This window comes from Ursus americanus, chromosome 32, assembly GCF_024610735.1.
Source record: "Ursus americanus isolate L20-20 chromosome 32, mUrsAme1.1.p, whole genome shotgun sequence".
Lineage (NCBI taxonomy): Eukaryota > Metazoa > Chordata > Mammalia > Carnivora > Ursidae > Ursus > Ursus americanus.
Window position 1 is genome coordinate 2,547,753 of NC_142158.1, and position 15,393 is coordinate 2,563,145.

General features: G+C 45.2%; 4 non-coding genes across 4 annotated transcripts; 1 reads left to right on the top strand and 3 right to left on the bottom strand.

The window, feature by feature from the left end:
* The first annotated feature begins 542 nt into the window (after positions 1-542).
* TRNAA-AGC (transfer RNA alanine (anticodon AGC)) lies at positions 543-615 on the top strand. Its single transcript has one exon. It is a non-coding gene; the product is annotated as a tRNA-Ala (tRNA).
* A 1,691-nt stretch (positions 616-2,306) lies between these two features.
* On the bottom strand, positions 2,307-2,395 carry TRNAY-GUA (transfer RNA tyrosine (anticodon GUA)). Its single transcript is given in 2 exon segments — positions 2,307-2,342; positions 2,359-2,395. It is a non-coding gene; the product is annotated as a tRNA-Tyr (tRNA).
* Positions 2,396-14,135: 11,740 nt separating this feature from the next.
* TRNAK-CUU (transfer RNA lysine (anticodon CUU)) lies at positions 14,136-14,208 on the bottom strand. The gene has a single exon. It is a non-coding gene; the product is annotated as a tRNA-Lys (tRNA).
* An 830-nt stretch (positions 14,209-15,038) lies between these two features.
* Positions 15,039-15,110, bottom strand: TRNAP-AGG (transfer RNA proline (anticodon AGG)). The gene has a single exon. It is a non-coding gene; the product is annotated as a tRNA-Pro (tRNA).
* Between the last annotated feature and the right edge of the window lie 283 nt (positions 15,111-15,393).

The following is a 15,393-nucleotide window of genomic DNA, read 5'->3' on the forward strand; positions in this document are numbered from 1 at the left end:
AATTCACTGGGACGCGCGCCCCCTCGTGGCCATGTGTCCAGGAACGGTGATTTTTTTTTTTTTTTAAAGCCAGACAGCGGATCCTAAGGGGCATCTATAGGGACTCCGGAGAATTTGTTTCTGGAGCCAGGAGAGTCAACTGGTGGAAATTTTAGGGGTGCAGGGACTTCAGGAACTATTGCGAAGGCCAAAACCGAGCCTCATTGCTTGAGAAACTTGGTTTTTCCTCCTGGATGCGCCTGCAATTCCTTCCAGCTTCCTGGTTCCTCGTTAGGATTCCAGGTTGAATTCTTGCCCGGTTTCTAAGACGAGGGTTTCCGAGGCCTCCCTGGCCCGGACTCCGCCGCCCTCTGAGGTCTTGTACCGACAGGATCCAGAACTGTAGGACAGGTGGCAGGTGGCGCCGAGGGCCGGAATCCCTACTGCTCTGCTGCCCCGCCCTTGGTTCCTGTGGTCAACGCCGCCGCGAAGAGGTGGCGGCGCGCCCCAAATTGCCGCCGGATGTCAACGTGGGTAAGAGAGGCGCGGCCGCGCGTCAGGGCGGGGAATTAGCTCAAATGGTAGAGCGCTCGCTTAGCATGCGAGAGGTAGCGGGATCGATGCCCGCATTCTCCACTTTTATGTTCTCTTACCCGTCGGCCTGTACTCAACGATCCTCTAAATACCGAGCTAAAACATCACCAGCTGGGCGCAGCACGCATTTCCTAACAAGGGTGGCCTTTCCTGCAAAAGGCACGCTCTCTGTTGTTCCTTCGTCTTCAGAAAGTGCTAGGACAGGCATGGTTGAGTTCTTTAGGATTTCTCAAACTTTTTGCATATTTGAGTATCAGTCCCTGCCAGGTGGATTTACAAATCTGCGCTTCAATTATTTATGCATTAATATTACCTTTTTATTCTCGGAATCTATTTCTCACATGTCCGACCTATTGAGGGCAACCTCAAGTTCTTAAAACAGAAACGAATGATCCCCATTTCTTAATGACATGGTGAAGAGTCATATAATGTGTAGGTATGTTTGAAATGTGTTTTTTTTTTCAAATACATGCATTAATTTAATAATTAATTTAATACCTACGTGAATACTCTTCCTCTTCTGGGGTCGTCTGGCTGCGTCTTTGCAGGTGGTGGTGATAATGCTGATACTGATACTGGACTATGGCAGAATATGGGCCCATTATGGGAGGGTGGAGAATCTCTGTGGTGCCTTAGGGAGAAGCTCAGCCCAGGACTATCTAATAAACTTTGCATCCAAAGCCCAAATGTTATCTTTGAAAAGAAAATTGGATCATTTTTCTTCTTTACTCTTTTGCCCGAGTTCGCTTTCAAAAAGCAAGAAGTTAAGCAGGAGCTATCAGTTTAGACCAATGTTCAGTCCTTAATAATTAGGTATAGTTTCCAATACATTTTAGGGAGTGGTTCTCAAAACACTACCCCAATTCCAGAAGCCTGGGCTTCTGTGTTCTGACATACACCAAAGTTTCAGAATCATTAAAAAATAAAAGCTCTGAAGCATAGGAAGGAAAATACAAAAAATTGCCAGGGACAAAATTCTCACACAATTCTTTGTACTTTGATGTAATATCTTTGTAGTTGAGGACTCTTCCATAGGTGCTTGGCATCACATTTTTGAGACAGGGGAGAAGTGGGATTCATATATCTTAATGAGATTGGCCCAAAATTAACAAATGCTTTCTATTGTTAAGAGAAAGCTCTATCTTTTGAGCTAATTCCCCAAATGGGTAGAAAATCCTGCCCAGGTGATTCTATACCCACAAACTTTTCTCAACCAGGATTGAAAACCCTGTTACAGAATTAAACCGAGAAGGAGTAGTAGTGCCCCTGAATGTCATCCCGCCCTGAGACCAGCCAGCTGCCCTCAGCTCGGCATTCTTCACCTGGAAAAACTCCTTTCCAGAGACGCGGGACTCTAAGCCCACCAGGGGGCGCGCGTGTCCCACCAATTACCCTCAGGTCATGTCCTTACGCAGGTAGCGTACTTCCTCCCTGGGTTCCGGATCCCGGGTGGGGGAGCGGAGACGCGTCTGCAGCCCCCTAGCCCAGCGGGGCTGCCTCTGCTCCGCCTCGTCAGAGCGCGCTATTTCTCGGCGGCCCCCAGCTGTATTGTATGGAAACTATGGGGTGGAAGTCTGATCGCGCGTGTTAGTCATTGTTACAGAAATTAGTAATTTTAAAAATTGGATTGGCTGTACATCGGGAATAGTCTTAGTAGATGCACATCGAGGATTTATGTAGCTGAGATACGCCTTTATATGATGGGGATAAAAAAAAAGTTACAAAACACGAACTCCTTCGAGCCGGATTCGAACCAGCGACCTAAGGATGCCTGAAGAGCTTCCACTACAGTCCTCCGCTCTACCAACTGAGCTATCGAAGGAATCACACTGCCGCGTGTACTCGTAGAGAATGCCATCTGTGCGCGAGGTTGGGAGCCTGTAGGTGCGAGTTGTGGACCCAGCCGCGCTGTTCACAGGTCTGTCCTAGCCGCGTCCACTTTTTTTTTTTTTTTTTTTTTTTTTTAATAATAATCCAGCACCTCCTCGGAAGTGACACTCAAAGGTCCACTGCCCTGGAAGGAGAAAACGGGAGCATCCGCTGGTTTTCAAAAAGGAAAATGAAATGAGACACGGGAACGGATTAGAACTTATCAATGAGCACCTTTTATTATGAGGAATGAATTTACCGAATTTTGACTCAACTTATAAATAGGATTTGAAGTGCTTCAATATGCAATTCTAACAGGATAATTAAGAGAAGGAGGAGGAAGAAAAGAAGTATAGGGTTAAACTTTCCCAAACCATACTAAAATGATATTTAATTGAAATTAGTCTTTGTAGATAAACCAGATCATCACACTAATTCTAAACTCAGCAAAAACCTATCGATAGGGAGCTAAAACAACGTTTTTAAATTCTCTATCCTAATACGAGGTAAAAAGTAATGCCATTCAAATACTAGTTAATTTTGCAAAACGTGAGGTTTTAGTCTAGTTTTCTAGTTCAGACAGGACTGTCTGAATCTCAAAAGGTCCACTACTCTCTTTGTTAATGAAATCGATCTGAAGTGGCGTCTGACATCAGGAATCTGTTTTATTCTTCATGTTCCATTAGCCATCATTATTGTCCTATAATGGAACCATACACATAAGGCAAACGATCCTCCTTGTGCACGTAGAACATTGAGACCATCTGTGGCACAAAGAAAGATTTCTTTTCTGAATAAGAATTAAAAGCAAGTTGCTCATGGCTTAATTTGGCCATTAACCTCCTCAAGTCTTTATGAAACATCTATTTGAAGAGGGGTCTGAATGAATTAAATATAAAATTTTGTTTCCTCCCCAAGCCCGATTGACTAAGTCATTTTGTAGATGTAGTTAGTATTCTCCATTTTCTCAAAGTACACCTTTCAAAAAGTTAAATGTATGACACTTATACGAATGTAAAAAAAAAAAAAAAAAAAAGAAGTCCTTCATTTTGTTCCGCTCCGTATTAAAGACGATTCAGACAGAGATTGAAAAGACAGGCCTTAAGCGAGCCTTGGAGGGAGAGGGGAGGGTACAGGCAGTAGATTTGAGGGATTCTGAGATGTGTGTACCACCTGTATTCTTGTAGGTGAAGAATCTTGTGAATATATTATATAATTATATACAATTCTTTTCTGTATATCCTCAAAATAAAATATAACTCCATGTGAAAACGGCAAGAAGCAGGAAAGTGGTGTCCTTTTGGTCTCCTTCCTAAGGTTGCTTCGACACAGCTGGGGGAGGAATTCGGGTCCACCTCCCCACCTCTCTGCCCCGCTCCCTTAACGCGGCGAGAGGAGAGCCTGGGCCTCGCGTGTTCTGAGCCCCGCAGGCGGTACGGGACGCCGCGGGCGCCGGTGCCGTGGGCGCTCCGCACTCCCGGGCTCCAGAGAGCGCCAGGGGACTCCGGAGGTGGGGGTGGGACGGCTCGCAGGCTCCCCTCGAAAACCAAAGCGCGCGGGGGCGCCCCTCGGCCAGAGGGCGTCTCTGTGTGGCTGCGCCCCGACGGCCGCGTTGGGATCCCATCCGGAGGCCCTCGCCCCCTCTTTCACTTTTCTCGGCTTCTTCACCTGCCCCCCGCGGCCCGAGCGCTCCGGGCGGGTTGGGTCGCGGAGCTGCTGTCCCACCAGCTGCCGGAGCCCGCGGCCAGGAAGCGGACTGCTGGGAGCTTGGCGGGCGGGGTCACGTGGTGGGCGGCGGTCACGTGGTGGGAGGGCGGGGCGCGAAGTGCGGCCGCTGGGCGGGGCTGCTGAGCTCCCGGGGCCCCCCGGTCGGACACCCGCGGCCGAGCTCGCCGCCGCATTATCCGCCAGATAAGTGTCCCCTCGTTTTAATGGGGCCCGCGCTGCCGCGCCACAGGTCGCTCCTTCCGTTGTCCCCGCGGTAGGGCTCCCTGCGCGCCTGCTGGCCCGAGGCCCCGCGAGGTTGGAGCCCCGGCTTGCGGCCACGTGCGGGGCGGCGCGGTGCTGAGGCCGGTGCCGGGCGCCGGTGTCCCGGGGACGGCTCGGCCCCCCTGTGACGTGTGTTCGCGGCGTAACTGTGTTGTAGTACTTCCTATAGGCAGGGCCTGTTGAACACGAGTTAAAAGTAACTAACGAATTTCGCTGGTAGAAATTACAGCAGCGTGGCAGATTATTCAGTAGTGTGTGTGATGTAATGGAAAGCAAGGGGTTTGGAGCCATTAAGGCCACTTGGTTTTGGTTTTTTAATTGACGTATAATTAGCAGTGTTATGTTAGTTTCAGGGGTACAACATAATAATTCAGCATTACTCATTGCTCAGGAGGACGAGTGTCACCATCTGTCACCAGACATCAGCACAATATTATTGACTGTATTCCCTATGCTGTACTTTTCATCTCCCTGACTTAATTTTATAACTGGAAGTTTGTACCTCTTACTTCCCTGTAGCTCTTTCACTCATGCCCCCACCCCCTCCCCCTGGCAACAGCTGGTTTGTTCTCTGTATTTAAAAGTCTGCTTTTTGTTTGTTTGTTTGTTTGTTTCGTCTTCAGAGTCCACTTATAAGTGAAATCATGTGGTATTTGTCTCTCTCACTTATTTCACTTAGAACTATACCCTCCAGGTCCATCCATGTTGTCACAAATGACAAGGCCTCATTCTTTTTTTCCTTTTTTTTTTAAGATTTTATTTATTATTTGAGAGAGACAGATTAAGGGGGAGGAGAGGCAGAGGTAGAAGCCCACTCCCAGCAGGGAGCCCTCCAAGGACAGGATTTCAGGACCCTGGGATCATGACCTGAGCCAAAGGCAGCCACCTAACTGACTGAGCCACCCAGGTGCCCTCATTCTTTTTTATGACTTTTTTTATGAGTAATATTCCATTGTATGTGCACCTATGTATCTCATCTTCTTTATCCCCTCATCTGTTGATGGACTGGGTTGCTTCCATAATTTGGCTATTGGAAATAACGCTACTACAAATGTAGGGGCGGATGTATCTTTTCAGATTAGTGTTTTCATTTTCTTTGGGTTAATACCCAGGAGTGAAATTACTGGGTCATATGGTATTTCTATTTTTAATTTTTTGAGGAACCTCCATCCTGTTTTGGGCAGTGGTTGCACCAGTCTGCATTCCTACAAACAGTGCATGAAGGTTCCTTTTTCTCCACATCCTCACCAACACTTGTTATTTCTTGTCTTTTTGATGCTAGCCGTTCTGACAGGTGTGAGGTGATGTCTCATTGTGCTTTTGATTTGCATTTCCCTGGTGATGAGCGATGCTGAGCATCTTTTCATGTGTCTGGTGGCCATTTGTATGTCTTCTTTGGAAAAAGGTCGATTTGGGTCCTCTGTCCATTTTTAATTGGATTATTTTTGGGGTGTTAAATTGTGTAAGTTCTTCACATAGTTTGGATACTAACTCCTTATTAAATATATCATTTGCAAATATCTTTTCCCATTTAGTAGACTGCTTTTTCATTTTGTTGATGGTTTCTTTCACTGTGCAAATGCTTTTTTATTTGGCACAGTCCCAATTGTTCATTTTTGCTTTTGTTTCCCTTGCTTAAGGAGATATATCTAGAAAAATGTTACTCAGTCCGATGTGAGAGAAATCACTACCTTTGTTTTCTTCTAGGAGTTTTATGGTTTCCTGTCTCACATTTAGGTCTTTAATCCATTTTGAGTTTATTTCTGTGTGTGGTGTTAGAAAGTGGTCCAGTTTCATCCTTCTGCATGTAGCTGTCCAGTTCTCCCCACACCATTTACTGAGGAGACTTTTTCCCATTGTATAGTCTTACCTCTTTTGTCATAGATTAACTGGCCATAAAAATGTGGGTTTGTTTTTGGAATGTCTAGTCTTTTGTGGTTCTATACAAATTTTAGTGTATTTTGTTCTAGTTCTATGAAAATGCTTTTGGTGTTTGATAGGGATTGCATTAAATCTGTAGATTACTTTGAGTAGTATGGACATTTTAACAATATTAATTCTTTCAATCCACCGGCATGGAAGATCTTTCTATTTGTTTGTGTCATCCTCAGTATCTTTCATCAGTGTTTTATAGTTTTCAGAGTACAGGTCTTTCACTTCCTTGGTTAAATTTATTCCTAGGTATGTTATTCTTTTTGGTGAAATTGTAAATGGGATTATTTTCTTAATTTCTCTTTCTGCTACTTCATTATTAATGTTTAGAACACATTATTAATGTTCAGACCACTTTTGAATCCTGTCTCATCCTAGCTGTGTGACCTCTTGAACTTTCTTGTGCCCTATGCAAAATGGGGATGATGATAATAAAGATAATATGGATCCTTAGGGGAATTATTGTGATTATGAAATGAAATAGCATTTGTAAAGCAAAGTGTGTGGGGTGCACTGCTCCATCCCACCCCCAGCGGTTTGAGCAGGGGAACCCTCCCAGGGGACTCTGACAGATTTTCATCTGGGCCCCACCTTTGGGTAATTCAGAGTGGTACGTTCCAGAACACACCATATGAAGCATAAGGGCAACAGTTTAATCCTTAAAACCACAGGTCCCAAACAACGTCACAAAAAATACAGGTACATGGAATTTAGACTGCATAAGTGATCAGATTTGAGTAAGATTAATTAAGGAAGCCCTCCTAGATGGAGTAAATTCTCTAGACAGTAATTTTGAAGAGGAGATTGATAAAAATCACTTTTGACAAAACTAGAGGCATTTTTCATTGATTCCAGGATCATGCATATATATGTAAGCAAAGACTTCGCATTACTTGATTTTTTTTTTTTTTTTTTTTTTTTACATTGGGCTCAGCAGTCATCATTGAATGAAAAGTCAGCTACTGGAGTTTTGAGATAAAGTTAAGGAAAGGCGGCAGTACGTACACACCAGGGACCTTTACAGTCACAAACATGTTTCGGGCACTGACTATCCAGGTACTGAATGTGTGCTAAGTGCTTGGACCACATAGCAATAAATGAGACAGTCTCTGTCCCCAGAAACTGTCAAAATTTAAAAGCTCAAAGAATAAGTTTGAGTAGGTCATGGAGTTAATGGTTGTAGCTTTGAAGGTATTTAAGTTAATGGAACCTCTGTTATTTAATAAAAGTGTATTCTAATGTAAACATTTGGGTTTTTTTTTAGAAAAAGTCCTGGAATTCTTTGAACCCTAGACTCCAGTTGATTATGCACTTATGTGCTGAGACGCAGGTAGTGAAGATGACTGACCAAGGCTAAACTAAACTAGTCCTATTTGCCGATACAGGCCCTGCCCTAAGGTAGGTCTTTTCGCCTCTGGTACACTGTGTAGACTGGCTGCAGATATCTCGCATGAAGACTGTCATAAGATGGTTAAAGTACCAACAGATGTTAAGTATTTCCAGGAGTTTCTCAAAATAAAATTTAACATTTTTTTACCTTGAGTTTTTTGTTTTTTTTTTTAATTGATTTGTAACTTCTCTTTCCTCCATGATTTCTGGAAGTGGTATTCGATACTTGGAAGTGTAAGCTTGAGGAAGGGAAAAGCTGAAAGAGTTAGAAATGTAAGAAAATGTAAGAAAAGTAAAGGAAAGTCTGTAAAACTTTGCCCCACATTAGATAACCATCTGGACAAAGAGTCTAACGTGTCCAGTACCTGACAGGTACTAGGCATCACGCACACTTTACTGACCGAGGCCAGGGACCCTGGGTGCTGACGCGTTCGTCGCAGGCTCTTGAGCACAGGGCGTGGTGCCTTCAGTGCCGTGAGGTCTCTGTAAGTGGTCATTGTTATCAGTGCGTCATAAATTTCAGTGAATGAAAGAATGGTCATAGGTAGCTCTTGTGACACTGTATGACGTAGGAATTAGTATTATCAAAGAGGTAACTTATCCAAGAGTTTATTGCTAAGAAACCCGGTCACGGTGTATCCTGACGTCCGACGATCTGTGTGATACCTTCACCTGTTGATGGTGAACCCTGCAACCACACGCACGAGGGGAATCGGGGAGTCTGGCTGACTGCTCTGGAGAAAAGGTACAGCGTAGAGAACTGGCAGAGGACTTCGGGTTACAGACAAATTTGGTGGAAGGTAAATGAAAGCTGAATGTGAGAACTCATTATCTGATTGTTCCCAGTCCTCTTGGCTACACTGCTTTTCATACAGTCCCCCTTCTCCCTCGAGAAGCCTTATTACAACATGGCTCCCTCAGGCCTATCCCGACTCGTGTCCCACCTCCCTGGGCAAGCCTGTTAGCTGGAGCTCCCCCCTCACCTTTTTTTTAAACACCTACCGAGTCATTAGCCAAGATCTGTGGAAGGCAGTTTCTTGTCTCCCACTTGGATTCTTACAGGTATTAGGGAGAGGTATCCCTTTTCTGACTTTATTTTACCGCGTTCCCTTTCTGAAGCCTGCTTTGAGTCTGTTGACACTGAACGCTGATACATTTCCAGTGAGAAGACATGTTCCTAGAAGGGGGCCTATGAGGGACCTTCCCAGACACAGCTAACTTTTTTGGATACTATTTCTTCCACTCAGATCCTAGGATTATTCACAGAAGCACTAAGCATTGGGGGCAGTGCTTTATCCTTAATGAGACTGGTGACTGACAGGCTCGTTATTTTAACCTTTACACTCAACATGAATGGATCGGTTTCCTTGTTCTTTGTTACAGGACAGTTGAGGCCTCTTTCCCAGAGGCTCACCCTGGAATCTAGTCATGAGTGCAGAAGATCTCTGAGTTCTAGTCTCTGAAAGTGGCTGAGGTCATTCGGTTACATTTTCCTCTTCATCTCCTGTTCAGAAAGTGACACTGTCTCTTGTTTCTGGAATGCCTAGGCGGTTGTCCCCGGGGCGCCGGGGCAGATAACCATTCTTGAGTAGGATACTTGCTCTCTCCTCAACCTATGGCCCGGCCTCTAACAGGTTTCCGAGTCCGCCCTGGAAACAGGATTAAGCCCCTGCCTTCCTCCAGTCTTTCCTCAGCTCACCTCCCCGAGGCTTCCGGAAGCACATTTGACTGCGGAATGCTGTTATCTCCTTCCCTGAACAGGCGAAACTAGAACCGTATGTTCACAACATTGTGGTTTTGTCTCCCTTTGCTTTTTTTCTGCGACTGACCTCCCAAGTTCAGATTTATCTCTAGGCTTCTATAGACTCGTCGGCAGCCCCTCACTTTACTGATGTCTGGCTTTTTATTCACCTCTGGCTTAGTCCAGTACCATTCAGGCTCTAGTTATGAACAGAGTCTGTGCATTCTACTTCCAGATTATCTGTCCTGAGGAAAAGCCCCTGTAAGATGGCTTTTTAGTTAATTTAGTAGTATTTATTATATAGTGTTATATGTATAAAAGATTGTGTTGAGAGTCATAAAGACAATGCAGCTAAATCATTCACTCAACAAGTATTTGAGTACTTACCACGTGCTGGAGAAGTTTCTGAATTCCAAATGCCATCTTGTGTTTTAGGTGGGGGTTTTTTTTGTTGTTGTTGTTGTTGTTCCCCTCCCACAGACTGAACTGTGTCACCCCCCCCCCCCAAATTCATATGTTAAAGCTTTACTGAAGTTTACACTGAACCCTCAGTGTGGCTGTACCTGGAAAAGGAAGGAATTCTAGTTAACTGAGGTCATAAGGGTGGAGCCCTGATGCACTAGGATTAGTGTCCTTACAAGAAGAGCGCTCGCCCCTCTCTTCTGCGTGAGGACACAATGAGAAGGTGGCCTTCTGCGAACCAAGGAGAGAGCTCTTACAGAGACGGAATCAGCTGGCCCCTTGATCTTGGGCTTCTCAACCTCAAGAACTGAGAAAGTATATTTCTGCTGTTTAAGCCCCCCAGTGTATGGTGTCTTGTTCTGGCAGCCCGAGCATAATAAGACACCCAACCCAGGCCCTTCCTAACCTCCTTTCATCAAGGACGCCTTTGCTTCAAAGGAGTTGGGTTAGCTGGTGCTCAGGACCAAGCTCAGGGACAAACGTGGCCTTGGAGATGCTGCCACAGGTCTTAGGTTCAGCAATTCAATTTTTAAATACAGACAAGGAGCTGTAAAACCAGGAAAAAGCCATCTGTTCCAAGCAACCCAAAAGTTGTTTTTAAGCCAGAAATCCAGTAAGTTCATTGACAGAAGGATATGTGGCTTATTGATATTAGTAATACTAGTTCTACCCAGGACAACCCATGACAGTGCTCCTGGCACCCGGGAAATCAAAACATTAAGTAGAGGCTACAGGCTGAGGAGAGGGAGTTGAGGCTTTACCATAGACTTGGGGCATCTTAATATCTACAACATGTGGTCTGGAAGTGCTCGCTGGTCGTTCTGTCTAGTTGGTAGAATGTCTCTATGAATCAGATATAAGGTCTTCGTTCCTTTGATTTTACTTGGTAAACGCTGATTTCTTAACTATCCAGTCCTGTCACCATCACCTGCTTTTAAATCAGTCACATCAAGTCCCTTCATTTCCTAGGGCCAGACAGTTAAAACACAGCTGAGCATTTATTCTCATCGGATCAGATACTTCCACCCACTGGGTAAGACAGCCTTCTTGAAGGCACGGACCATGGTGTGTGTTTTCATTTTAAGTATCTAACACGAGAAAGGCGCTTACTATAAATGTGTATGTCGGCTGATTTGAAAGATTCCTTGTCTTGTTAAAGGAGACTTGGAGAACAGTCAAGGCTCAGTGTTACCCTTCTAGGAAAGTTACTTCTTGTTCATGAATTTCCTGGTTTCATTGTGTACATAACGACAGTATCTCCAAACACTAGGGAGTCCACCTAGTTTAAATCTTGTGATTCCCTGTGCCGGACTTACAGCTGTGACTCGTCTAAACAGGCAAAATACGGAAGAGTTTTAGAATGAAATATAATGTCATATGGACCCAGTGATCTATTAATGACAATATTCAGGGTCCTGGGTAAAGAAAAAAGGAAGGTTTGGTTGGGAGAGGCTGGAGAGTGGAATCTGTGGTGACGCCATCGTGCCCGGAAGTGGGCACCTTCCAATAGTGTGGATATCCCAGGGTTCGAGGCAGTCTTGGGGGGCAGACAGCAAGCAGTATCAGGTGTTCACAACAAAAACAATCTCACCATCTCTTTTTGCTCATACACTAGACAACCTTTCATATGAATTTAGCCTTCCTAAATTTGAGGGCAATTATAACACACACACACACACACACACACACACACAGCGCCCTAAGTTGTTTCTCGGCGTAAGTTTATAAAGCTGGAATTCTGACTTAAAGTGATTCTTGACTGTCTTCACATCCCCATTCACGATCACCAGGCAGGCCCTGGGACAGCCTTCCAGATATACCCAGAAATCCGGTTACTTCCCCACTCCTGTGACCACTCTGGTCTGACTTGACACTTTTGGTCGCCAGGAGCCTCCTAACAGGTATCCTTGTTTCTACCACTGTCCCCTTGAGATCTGTTCCCAACACAGCAGCCAGGCAGATTAGATCCTGCTAGTCTTCTGCACGGAAATTCCAGAGACTTCTTGTCTCACCCAGTTCGGAGTCCTTACAACGCCTGTGAGGCCTCACATGTTTTTACCTCCGCCTCCTACTACTTTCTCTTCAAACATTCTGTTCCAGCCACACTACCGCAAACATGATTTTGCCTGCGGCTCTGCCTGATTCCTCCATTTAGAAACTCTTGAAAATAACATTGTGGCTCCTCTGTGCTCAAACGTCACCTTCAGGACACCTAACCGACAACCCTGTTTGATACTGTAACATGCCTCCCCTGTTCCCAGCACTCTGACCACATTCTAACACCAAGTGTTGTTGACTTGTATGTTTATTTGCTATTGTCTACCTCCCTCCATAGACTGCAGGGGGCAGGGATCTTTGCTTTGTTCACTGATAAATCCCAAACACCCAAAACAATGCCTGACACATAGGAGTGATCAGTACATGTGTAGAATGAATAAATGGCTGAGTGTGTTTCATTGTTGGTCATTAGCACCTCATCCTTCCAGAGTTTACCCGAACTGGGAAGAGGGAGGGGGAGAGAGAGGCAGAAAAACCCATAACATCAAGTTTGTGAACCCAAAAGCTGATGTTACACACCGAGAACCAGTGTTTCCCATAGACATTGGCTCCCCGTGGAATTCTGGCCTGACCGGGCAGCCAACTTGCCGTCTCCATCACGTTAGAATAGAGAGAACCACCTCAAAAGTGCGGGCTTCTGAACCATCGGAGATTCCGCTTCACAGGGGCTGAGAAGGGGCCCAGGAACCACATTTTTGATGGTGATTTACCTGTACAGCCAGATTCGGATCCCCGAGTTAGAGCATTTCCACTGGATTGTCCTGAGGCCTGAAGAGAACATTAGGACAACGTTAGCGAAGAGAGGACCGCATATGGCTAGTTGTGCTTTTAGAATCAATGAAGAGGTATGCACGAGTGTGCTTTCTAAACTATTGTGGCCATGGGCATTTTGTCAGTACATGCTAGTAACCCAGGAAGGCTTCAAAGGAATGATGAAGGAAGACAGGCATGGTGGAATTTCCACAGAGGGACAGGGAAATCTCACAAAAAAGTCTTGGTCAGTTGACCGTGGGAATGATTTTCAAGCCACTCAGTAATAGCAAAATCCACTCCTATCTGGGATAGTATTGCCCGTGCTCAGAGCTGAGCTGACCTCGTCCACAACCAGCACAGACTGTAGAAGTGAAAAGGGTACATGGTAGGCACGAAGTGAACGAACACCGGTGGCTGGACCGGCCGGTTTTTTCGACAGGGTGGAGAGTTCAGACGAGTTGGAGATAGAAATGCAGTTTGGATTTTGAAAAAGAAGCCTAAATCTTTAGATGTCACTTTGTAGGGAATTGCAATCTATTGTGGGTTGTTTGGTTCTAGTTCTTCCTCATCATGAAGGGACGAAAGGTTGGAAACGGCATTGTCTTTTAGGAGGTACGCTGTGCTGTCTAGGTGTGGGCGAACAGGAGCGGACGGGTGTGTGAGGTAGTGGTAATAGCAAATTCATCTCCCAATAAAATAAGACGAAATCAGAGAGGAGGGAACCCGTAAGAGACTCGTAACTCTAGGAAACAAACTGAGGGTTGCTGGAGGGGAGGGGGGAGGGGGTAACTGGGTGATGTAATGAGCACTGCGTGTTTTATGCAACTGATGAATCACTCAACTCTACTTCAGAAACAAACAATAAAAGAAAAAAAATGACACTTGCTTGGGCTAGAAAGTGGAGTTGCCATTCTCAAAACTCTGTGCAGACATTGCTGCCCATCAGACTATTCCTGTGTTTGAATTGTTTTCTCCACCTTCAGCCTTTACCTTTTCCAACATCTCTGCATCCTTCTCCCCATATCCCAAACCCTTTTTCGTGGGGGTAGTGCTTCAGAATCATTCGAGGAGTTTAAATATACAGCGTCCATGGCTTACGACAGACTTGTGGTATTAAAATCTCCACTAGGTCAGAAAAATGCATTCCCACCAGGGGGCGACAAGCCTAAAGTTTGCAAGATTAAGAGAGCAGGCCGGAGTAGCTCAGCGGAGCCCTTGACCGTGGCCACTCACCATGATTCCATAATTCCACACCTTAAAAGTGTTGATCTCCAAAATTCCTCTTGTTTGACAGTGGTGGGAGACCTCACTTCTGAATGTGCAGAAATATGGTTAAGAAAAAACAATGAAAAAAAAAAGTAAAAGCTACCGCCCAACGTGGGGCTCGAACCCACGACCCTGAGATTAAGAGTCTCATGCTCTACCGACTGAGCTAGCCGGGCAGTTAGAAAAGCGCCTCCCCCAATTTATTATGAGGACGTACACATTCTGTTTGAGACTGCTAGGGCCACAGGATTCTGGATTTTCTTTGTTTTTGTTTTACAAGGGGGACGACATGAAAGCCAAGCATATAAGCATTATCTGAAATTTTTTTTTACTTCTCCACCATCAAGGCTTACACACACAGATAAGGGAGGGGAGGTGCGATTTCATTTTAATATAAAATATTTGACAACCCCGAAATACAGGATCCAGTTTATTTTTTTTATGTTTTGTCTACCACTGACTGCAGAAGTTCATTAAATCTAATAGATGCTAAACAAATACATGCTTAAAGAGTGCACCAACATCTCTGCAGGAGGCGAGAGAAAGTGCCCCTTCCCAATAAGGAAGCAGAACCCCAGTCTCCTGAAAGATGGGGGAATAGTCAACGCTATGCTAACGAGGAAAGCCGAAATCTCTGGTACAAAAATTGCCAAAACCCCAACCCTATAGCTCACGGTTTCATTTTTCCATTAAAAAAAAAAAAAAAAAAAGCATGAATGGTGGACGACACTGAATCGAGATGCGACCATCGTCTAGAAGAACCAGGAACATGAGCCTTTGCAAGAATCACTTCAGAGCTGATGGAACACGGAATAAAAGGTAAAATGGAAAAGTGCTGGTCTCTTGCGAGTTACCAAGTTACTTCTTGGGGCTGAGCGCACGCGCAGCCTGCACATTTCTACATGAAGGTGTAACAGTTCAGTGGGAGGGCAGCTGTGTGCGTTTGAGCTGTGTGAGTTTAACAATGAGTCGGTAAAAATTGAGCGACGGGAGGTCAACAAAAGACGGGCTCGTCCGGGATTTGAACCCGGGACCTCTCGCACCCTAAGCGAGAATCATACCCCTAGACCAACGAGCCACACATACTAAGCTACACTCTGAATATATTAAATATTTAGTAAAATATTTTTGGTACTACTCATGTTTGGGTGTATATAACTATAACCGACCTTTACTATGACCCTCCCTCCTTTCCTTCTATGTTTAAAACCGGGGAAACGTGGCTCTCAGCACTTTCCCGGCTCTTTTCACGACCCAGGCCTTTTAAGGAGCGTATAAAGCCTTGTTTCCTCGCAAAGGCCCCTGCTTTGTACGAAGCAGAAGCCCGTGCTCCTGTCACCTGCACGGAGTGGGCGCGCGGG